Below are 10,120 nucleotides of genomic sequence, written 5' to 3'. Positions count from 1 at the left end.
GGACTCAGTACCTTGGTCTGGTGGTCTGGTGTCCTCTGTGTCTTTGTAGTGTGGAACCAGGTGGCTGCCTGTCTGCAGCGGGGTGATTTGGCATCTTCCGCGTGACTCGGGACCTCAGTAGGGCGTGCACAGACCTGCCTGTCTGCATCGGGCTGATTTGGTGTGTTCCAAGCCACTCAGGACCTCGGTAGGGCGTGGGCAGACCTGCCTGTGTGCAGTGGGCTGATTCGGGGTCTTCTGCTTGACTCGGGACCTCGGTAGGGCGTGCACAGACCTGCCTGTCTGCAGGGGAGTGATTCGGCATTGGCTGTTGGTTTTTCATAGATAGCCTTAATCAGATTAAGATAAAGACCTTCCATTCCAATTTTCTGTAGGGTTGTTATCATGAATGGGTGCTGGATTTTGTCAAATGCTTTTTGTGCGTCTATTGAGATGATCATATGGTTTTTGTCCTTGACTCTGTTAATATGGTGTATTACATTTATTGATTTACAAATGTTGAACCATCCTCGCATCCCTGGGATAAATCTGACTTGGTCAGGGTGTATGATCTTCTTGATGACCCTCTGTATTCTGTTTGTCAGTATCTTGTTGAGGAGTTTTGCATCTATATTCATTAGGGAGATTGGCCTATAGTTCTCTTTTTGGGTTGGGTCTTTCCCTGGTTTTGGAATCAAAGTGAGACTTGCTTCCAGGAATGAATTTGGAAGCCTTACTTCCCTTTCAATTTCCTTGATGAGTTTAAAGAGTAATGGCATTAGTTCTTCTTTAAATGTCTTGTAAAATTCAGCAGTGAAGCCATCTGAACCTGGGCTCTTCTTTGTTGGTAAATATTTTATTACATTTTCAATTTCACTCATTGAAATTGGGGTGTTTAGAATTTCTATATCTTCTTCATTTAACTTTGGCAATTCATATGTATCTAGGAATCTGCCTGTTTCTTCTGTTTTCCATTTTATTGGAGTAGAGGTTCTCTAAGTAGGTATTGATGATCCTCTGGATTTCTGTTGGATCTGTTGTGACTTCCCCTTTTTCATTCTTAATTGCATGTTTTTGTGGCTTTTCTTTCCTTTTTTTGATAAGATTGGCTAAAGGTTTATTGATTTTATTTATTTTTAAATAAACCAGCTCTTTGATTCATTGATTTTTTTCTATTGTTCTCTTAGTTTCCATTGCACTGATTTCTGCCCTGATCTTTATAATTTCCTCTCTTGTATGAGCTTTGGATTTGTTATGCTCTTCTTTTACTAGGAGCTTGAGGTTCTGCATTAGGTTATTTATCTGAGTTTTCTCTGTTTTCCTAATATGGGCATTCACTGCTATGAATTTCCCATGTAGAACTGCTTTCATTGTGTCCCATAAATTCCTGTATGCCGTACTCGCATTTTCATTTACTTGTAGAAACTGTTTAATTTCTTCTGTGACCCATTGGTTGTTCAAGAGGGTGTTATTCAGTTTCCATGTGTTTGTTGGGGTTTTGCAGTTTCTTATGTTATTGATCTCCAATTTTATTGCACTATGGTCTGATAATATACAGGGGGTAACTTCAATTCTTTTACATTTACTTAGACATGTCCTATGAGCTAGCATGTGGTCTATTCTGGAGAATGACCCATGTGCAGCTGAAAAGAATGTGTATTCTGATTTTGTGGGGGTGGAACACTCTATAAACATCTATTAAGTCCATTTGTTCAATAGCTTGGTTCAGTTCTAGAATTTCCTTGTTAACTTCTGTCTAGATGATCTGTCTATTTGTGATAGTGGGGTATTGAGGTCCCCCACTATAATTGTGTTAGTGTTTATTTAGTTTTTCATGTCTATTAATATTTGTTTTGCATAGATGGGGGCATTGGTATTTGGTGCATATATATTTAGGATTGTCATCTCTTCCTCTTGGATTGTTCCCTTCACAAGGATGTAATGACCATCTTTGTCTCTCTTAATTAGTTTTGGTTTGAAATCTACTTTGTCTGCAAATAAGATTGCTACCCCTGCTTTCTTCTGGGTTCCTTGGTGTGGAGAACTGTTTTCCATCCTTTTACTTTTAGTCTATGAGTTTATTTTTGAGTTAGGTGTGTTTCTTGTATACAGCATATTGTTGCATTTTCCTTTTTAATCCATTCTGCCAGTCTATTTCTTTTGATTGGTGAATTGAGGCCATTAACATTGAGGGTTATAATTGATAGATATTGATTTATCCTTGTCATGCTGTTTTACTTTTCTTGCTCTTTTATTTCCCCCCCCCCCTTCCCTTTAGTGTCTTACCTTGCCTGGTGGCTTCCCTCTGTTGGGCCTCATGGAGTTGTGGCCTTCATTGCTTTTTTCTAGGATATTGTTTAGAATTGCTTGTAGTGCTGGTTTGGTGTTCATGAAATTTCTCAGGTGTTCTTTATTGTGGAAGTATCTAATTTCCCCACCAATTTTGAAAGATAACTTTGCAGGATACAACAGTCTAGGTTGGAATTTATTTTCTTTTAGGGCTTGAAATACTTCACTCTAGGCTGTCCTTGATTTGAGGGTTTGTGTTGAGAAGTCTGCTGTGATTCTGATGGGCTTTCCTTTGTAGGTGATTTGTTTCTTTTCTCTAACTGCTTGTAGGATTTTGTTTTTCTGTTGGGTTTCTGGGATCTTGACTATTATATGTCTAGATGTAGATTGTTTTTGATCATGGCTAGTTGGAGTTCTATATGCCTCATTTATCTGTATGTCCAATTCTCTACCTCTGTCTGGGAAGTTTTCCACTATTACTTCTGTGAACAGTTTTTTTTATGTCAGTTGCGCTTTCTCCTGTTTTTTCATGGACTCCTATCAGTCTTGTGTTATTCTTCTTTGCATCATCTAGCAGTTGTTGGATTGATTTCTCGTGGTCCCTTACTATTTTTAAGAAATCTCTATTTTCATGGTCTCTAACTGCGATTCTGCCTTCTATATCTGATATTCTATCTTCAGATTCCCTTAATCGGCTGTGGATACTTTCAATGGAGTTTTTGATCTCCTGAATATCTGTTTAAATCTGTTTCATGGATTCCATTTCTTTCTTATGTGGGGCGATCATAGTTTCCATTTCTTTCTTATGCTGGGTATTCATGGCTTCCAGCATGTTTCTGAGCTCATCTATTTTTTTAATCTGTTTCTGTTCTAGATCCTCTAATCATGTCTTTCACTCTGCTCACCATCTCTGTAGATATTTGGGAGGTTATTTCTGCTTTGAATTTTTCTAGAGCCTCATTCATCTGTTTTGTTACTTCCTGTGCTATCAGTTCAGGGTATCCAGGTGGTTGGTTATGGGACTTTCCCATCTCATTTCCCCCAGGATTTACCCTTGGTGTGGTGGAAGTCTGAGTTTGTGCCTTGCTTAAATGTCTTCTCATTTTTGTTTTTGGTACTGTCCTTGGTTTAACTCCTGGGTTGATAGTTTAAAATTGCTGATTGTAGGTATCTTTGTTGCTTGTAATTAGAACCCTTATGGAATGATTGCTTCTCAGAGGTGTCTTCCAGATATAGCTGGTCTTTAAGTTTTGAGTCTCTAATGACTCTAAGGCTATCTCATTTTCCTTATACTAGGAAGGTTCATTGACTAGATCAGTAACAACACCTTAGCCCAAGTGATACAATCAGCAACACCATTGCATCAAGTACATCTTCAAAAATGACATTTTGTGTTAGTTATTAATCTATCACCTTTAGCTGTGTGAATTAAATCAAGATCGAGGACCAACCCAACATATAGTGAATAAACTCTTCAATATAACAACTTTATCCTTTGGGATGGGGAATTAGAAGGGGTTGGGGAGGGAGGTACAGATGGGAAGAAGGATAGGGGAAGGTTAGCAGTGTGGCCAGAGGACACAAGTGATAAGGAAAAAGAGAATAATAGTAAAATAAAGAAGAACTCCAAATGAGGACCAAAACAGGGACAAAACGGGAAGATGAACAATGTGGGACAGCAAGAGAGTGAGTGTAAGAGAGAAAGGAAAGAGAAAAGAAAGAAGAAAAGAAAAAAGGGAGAGAAAAACAAATATTTGCAAAGAGTAGGAAAAAAATTAAAGATAAGAGGAGCAAAAGAAAAGAAAAGAGAAAAAAACAAACTAATAATATTAATTTGGGGAATAAAAAAATATGTAGGGCCTCTTTCAGGGTATGTCTCTGCTGTCACAATAGACAACTTGGATAGCAGTTTATAGATATATGTCAATGAGTCTCAGCAAGCTAGTCGCAGACCCATGAGATTCAGGCAGATTTCTGGCTGCAAGTCCCAAGTTGAGCTCCCTGTCTTCCTGTAGGGTTGAGCTCTGCAGAGTTGTATTGCAGGTTCCAGCTGCCCTTCCCCTGAAGATAGACCCGGTCCTGATGGGAAGTGGTGACTCCAACTTACCCAGTACAGTGGTCTGGTTTTCTGGTGTCCTCTGCATCTTTGTAGTGTGGAACCAGGTGGCTGTATAGAGAAGAGACCAGAGGAGCGGGGGGTGGGGGTGGGGGGGTCCAGTGGATTGCTGCCGAGGCGCCAGCTGATTCGGCGTGTTCTCCTCGACTTGCGACCCTTGTATGGCTTCTGCAGACCTGCCTGTCTGCAGCAGGCTGATTTGGCGTATTCCACGTGACTCTTGAGAAATTATGTATATATTATAGATTCCCTTTGTCCAACATTATTACTAAAATTATATAGCTGGGTGCAGTGGTGTCCACCTCTACTCCAAGCTACTTGTCAGACTGAAGTAGGAGGATCACTTGAGCCCAGAAGTTTAAAGACAGTCTGGGTAACATAGCAAGATTTCATTTTTGAGTTCTACTTTTTGTCCTATTTCAGCCATGCTTAAAAGTAATTTTAACTCAGTGCTCTCTCAAAATCCATTCTAAAAATTACAAGACATAATATAGCACAGTAGTTGAGAACACAGATTCTGGAGTTAGATTACCTGAGTTTGAAACAGTGCTCCCCCTCGCGTACTGTAGGAGAGTGAGCAGATTTTAACTTCCCAATTTTTCATCTATGAAGTGACATAATTAGTACCTCACAGTTTTTATGAAAACTCAAGGACTTAATTAACATGTTAAATAGTACAAGACAGTGCCTGGAACATAGCAATTACTAAATGTTTGCTAAATATATTAAAAAATATAATTTAAAGTTCATTGCACATCTCACAGAATAAGAAAGTAATAAACAGTAGTTACCGTTATGTCACTATAATCTCTTCAACAATTCTAGTCTTTAAGAAATATTCATGGTATATCTTCATAGTTTAGAATCATCTTCAAAGTGAAATTATGATTTGAGTCCTGTGGTTTCTTGAAATACTTGTTTGACTCACCCTCTGGTCATGGTGATCATGGTGAGATGGCAGCATGGCTTACTCAGGACTTATAATCTGTAGGCATCTGATTTTTTAAATGTGGATCTCAATAAGCACCAGTTTACTGTGGCCTGAGAGGCCTAACATCATCAGCTTCAGAGCACTAACACCATGTACTGCCCTGTTAAGCATATGCCCCCATCCCCCAAAGGATCATAATAAAATCCTCAGATCACCAAGTTTGTTCTTTTCTTGTTTTGTTTTGCTTTTTTGGCTTTTTGAAGTACTGGGGATTGAACTGAGGACCTTGTGCTTGCCAGACAGGTGCAGTGCCACTGAGCTACATCCCCGGCCCTGTTCTTTTCTTTAGAAATTCCTCCGAAATTACCGTTGTCTGACATTTCTGTACATCCTATTACCCTTTGGCATCAGGAACATATATGTCCCATCCTCTGGCAAGGTAGTACCATATTAGGACTGATCATGAGTCAGACTTTGAATATGTGGATTTTGAGCTTCCTGACATAAGTAGAGTGCAAACCCAATGACATATAAAATGTATTCAAACAGAGGTGTTGCTTTTGGAAGTAGTAGAGTTTAGTTTGTCATTTAACTGTAAGAATCGGGGTCATGTTCAATAAATAGTATTTGTACAAGTGTGCAGCCACCTATCCCTATATCCATGTTTTCTAGCCTCACCTGAGTCCCTCATTACAGTCCAGAAATCTTACTGTTTTCACAGTCAGCTCTTTCCTTTTCTCCACAGAGATATGTTGGTACTCCTCTCCTTTCTCTCAATCTTACCTTACACTTTTCTCACCTCATACTCAGTGAATAACTCAGACCCTTACTTCTACAAGGGAAACGTATCTCTCAAGTTTAACATACCTCAGTTTCATGACACAAGCCTAAAACCTTCCTTATACCATACTCCAGCCTTTTCTTCTTCCCTCCTGGTAAAATGGAGGAGGTAACCCTCTTCCTATCCAAGATAAATTTCTTCACTGGGCTCCACATCCCAAGTACTTTCACTTCCTGAGACTTTTTCCATTAATTACCGCTACTTCCTATGTCTTCAGGCTTTCCCTCTGCACTGGCTCCTACCCATCAAGAAATAAAGGTGCCCAAGTCTCTGACACCTTAAAAACATTAAACTTTTCAATTGCCTTTGAGTTACTATCCCCCCCTCGCCTCTCCTTTCCTCTCCCCTCTCTTTTAAATAGTTTGAATGAATTTAGATTTATTGAATCCAGATCCTCATCTCCTACTCATTCCTTAGTCCTCTGTCATCTGTCCTACCACCCTGCCACTCTATGACAGCTCTCATAAATGATCTTTTCTACTATGTCACCACCTCTGTAATACTCCATGTTCTTCACAACTCTCTCCTTAAAATGTTATATGCTCTCAATTCTGTTACTTTAATTTCTGCTGATTTCCTCCATATTTTGTTGGCTGCTATTTTCTATTCTGATGACTCTTTTGTATGCACCTCTCCCTCTGCTCATCCCAGAAATGTTTGTAACGACTTATTATTAAGTATCACATGTTCTCTCTCATATGTGGAAGCTAAAAGAAAAAGTCAACCTCAAAATAAAATAGTGATTTCCTAGAGATTGGACAGGGTGTGTGTGTGGGATGGGGAAAATGACAAAAAGAGGACTGGATCTGCCAGTGCATACTGTATGCATGTATGAAAATGTCATATTGAACTCCATTAATCTGCAGAGTGAATACATGTTAATAAACATTTAAATAAATGAAATTATATAATTATCATGAACTTCCCTTGTTTAAAGTATACAATTCAATGTTTGCTAGTATATTTACAGAATGGTGCAGCCATCATCATAATCTCATTTTTAAACATGTCCATCATCCTCCCAAAACTTTGTACTCACTAAAGGTCAATCACATTTCCCTTTCCCCTAATCATAAGTAACCACTAGTCTACTTTCTGATTCAATACATTTGTTCATATTAGTTGTTACATATAAGAAAAGTATCATACAATATGTGAGCTTTCAGGCTTCTTTCACTTAGCCTATTTTCAAGGTTCAGGCATGTTAAAGTTTGTATCAGTATTTCATTCCTTTTTATTGTGGAATAATATTCATTGTATAGGTAGGCTACATTTTTTATACAGTAATCTACCCTTCTTATCCATAGTTTTTCCCAGAATTTCAGTTGCCCATGATCAATTGCAGTCCAAAAATATTAAATGTAAAATTCTAGAAATAAGCAATTCATACGTTTTAATTACATTTATTACAGTGTGATATAATTATTGTATTAGTTATTAATATTCTACTGTACCTGATTTATAAATTAATCTTTAATATATATGGAAAAACATAGTATACTATAAGGTCAACATTATCTGTAGTTGCTGGTATCCACACAGGTTCTTGGAATGTATTCCCCAAGGATATGGGGGACTACTATACAATCATAGTTTATGGACATTTGAATTGTTCAAATTTTTGGCTGTAGTGAATAGTGCTGCTATAAATATTCAAGTACAAGTCTCTTTATAGAACGTTTTCATTTCTCATAGGTGATGCCCAGCCAGGATCATATGGTGACTATTTAACATTTTAAAGGACTTCCAAATTATTTTCCAAATTGATGGTGATATATTGTATTGCCATCAGTAATGTATGAGGTCATCAATTTCTCTATATCCTCACAAATGCTTTTATTTTTAGTCTTTGATTATAGTCATTCTAATTAGCGAGCAGTGATTTCTCATTATGGTTTTGATTTGCATCTCTCCAATAACTAATACTCTGCTATTATTAGTAGAGCATTTTTTCATGTGCTTACTATTTACTTATATATTCCTTTGGAGAAAAGTCTATCCAAATCCTTTACCCATTTTAATGGTATTATTTGTCTTCTCATTATTCACTTCTAAGTGTTCTTTAGAAATCTGTACACAGTCTAGATTGCTGATGTTTTCTTGCAGCCCTGGGGTTTGAACCCAGGACTTGCACATGCCAGGCAGCATCTCCAGCTACATCAGGCAACATTTCTGAGCTACATCTCCGGCACCCTTCTATACTGAGTTTCCACTCTGTTTTATTTATTTTCGTTCAAATCTTCAATATTACTTTCCTTCTGCTGGATTTTGTTTCATTTTTTCTTCTTTTGCAATTTTTTTTTTGTACTGGGGATCAAACTTGGGACCTTGCACTTGCGAGGCAGGTGGCAGAAACACCGAGCTAAATCCCGAGCCCCCTTTTGCAACGTTTTATAAGTTACCCAGTAAATACTACTTTAGTTGCACTCAAGTTTGGATTGTTTTGATTGTATCCATCTCGAAGTATTTCCTAATTTGCACTGATTTCTTTGACCAAAAGATTATTTAGGAATGTGTTGTTTAATATCTATGTATTTCCCACATTTTTTCTGTTCTGATTTCTAATTTCATTCTGTTTTTTTTAGAGAATATATTTTGTATTGCTTCAATATATTTAAATCTGAGATATCTTTATGACCTAGCATATGATCTATTTTGGAGAAGGTTCCAGGTACTTGAAGAATGTATATTTTGTTGTTGAGTGGAATAGTCTTTACATGGCTGTTAGCCTAGTTACTTTATATTGCTATTTCCTTGTTGCTACTAGTGGTGTAGAGCTACAAGGCCCCTCTTAGTTTCTTCCTGTTAAGATCCCCATTGTTGCAGGGCATGGTGGTACGTGCCTATAATCCAGAACTCTGAGGTAGGAGGATTGTAAGTTCAAGCCAGTCCTGAGAAAATTAGCAACTTAGCAAGACCTTGTCTCAAAATTAATAACTTTTTTAAATGAGTTGTGGATGTGTTCAGTGTGAAGGCCCCTGGGCTCATTCCCCAGTAACACACACACACACACACACACACACACACACACACACAAATCCCCATTTTTTTTCAACAATACCATTATATATATGAACTTCTCCAGGTTCTATTCCAAATAAATTCAGTCCCTTTAGGCATAGCTGCTGTGCTTAGTCCTTATGAATTGCTTTTCCACTTGGGACAATGTACCTGAACTGTGGTGGGTATAGAAAGGCCACTTCTATTCTACTAGTGGGCACTGAAGGAATGTGGTAGTCCCTGGTTATTTCCACTTGCCCATCTTCATGCAGAAATTTTACTAGAAAATTGCTAGGACTGAGAAATTTGAAATCCCACTCTTCTTGTTTTGTCACATGTGAGGCAGAGCTCTTACCTTATAAATGGGAGTTAGTCCTCTAGCCTCGACTTGCCTTGAATAGCACTTCTATTTTTTTTTCATTAGCTGCATACCCTTATGACAATTTCTAAAGGTGAGGGCAGGGGGGTTACATATAATTGTCACCAAACAATGGTATTTCTTTGGAGAGTTGGTTCAGCAAGATCCTCTGGAAGTCCTAAAATGTTGACACTGCTCAGGGAACTCCTCACTAACCTCTCTCTACACCCTCTCCTGGCTGACCTTGTATATATCTACCTCTTCACCTTCTGACCATCCATGCATACTTACAAAATCTACATCTCTAGCTCATTCTTCTTTCCTAGGCTACATGTCTGTGTATCTTTGGACCTCTCCAAGTTAATGCCCCTTGGTACCAGAAATTAACATTTATAAAACTAATCTCAGGGGCTGGGGATTTAGCTCAGTGGTTCCACCACCTGCTTCACAAGCATAAGATCCCGAGTTCGATCCCCAGTACCAAAAAACAAAACAAAACAAATAAAACTAATCTCATGTTCTTCATTGGCCTGCATAACTAATATTGTCCCTCTAATAGATTCTATCTAAGGAAATGGCATCAACTCAGTTACTCCAGTGAGATAA

Source organism: Heterocephalus glaber, unplaced genomic scaffold, assembly GCF_053883595.1.
Source record: "Heterocephalus glaber isolate CG9 unplaced genomic scaffold, H.glaber_assembly_v1.0 deba00001546, whole genome shotgun sequence".
In the NCBI taxonomy this organism is placed as follows: Eukaryota; Metazoa; Chordata; class Mammalia; order Rodentia; family Bathyergidae; genus Heterocephalus; species Heterocephalus glaber.
The sequence above is the reverse complement of the archived record's forward strand: the minus strand, read 5'-3'. Positions refer to the sequence as shown.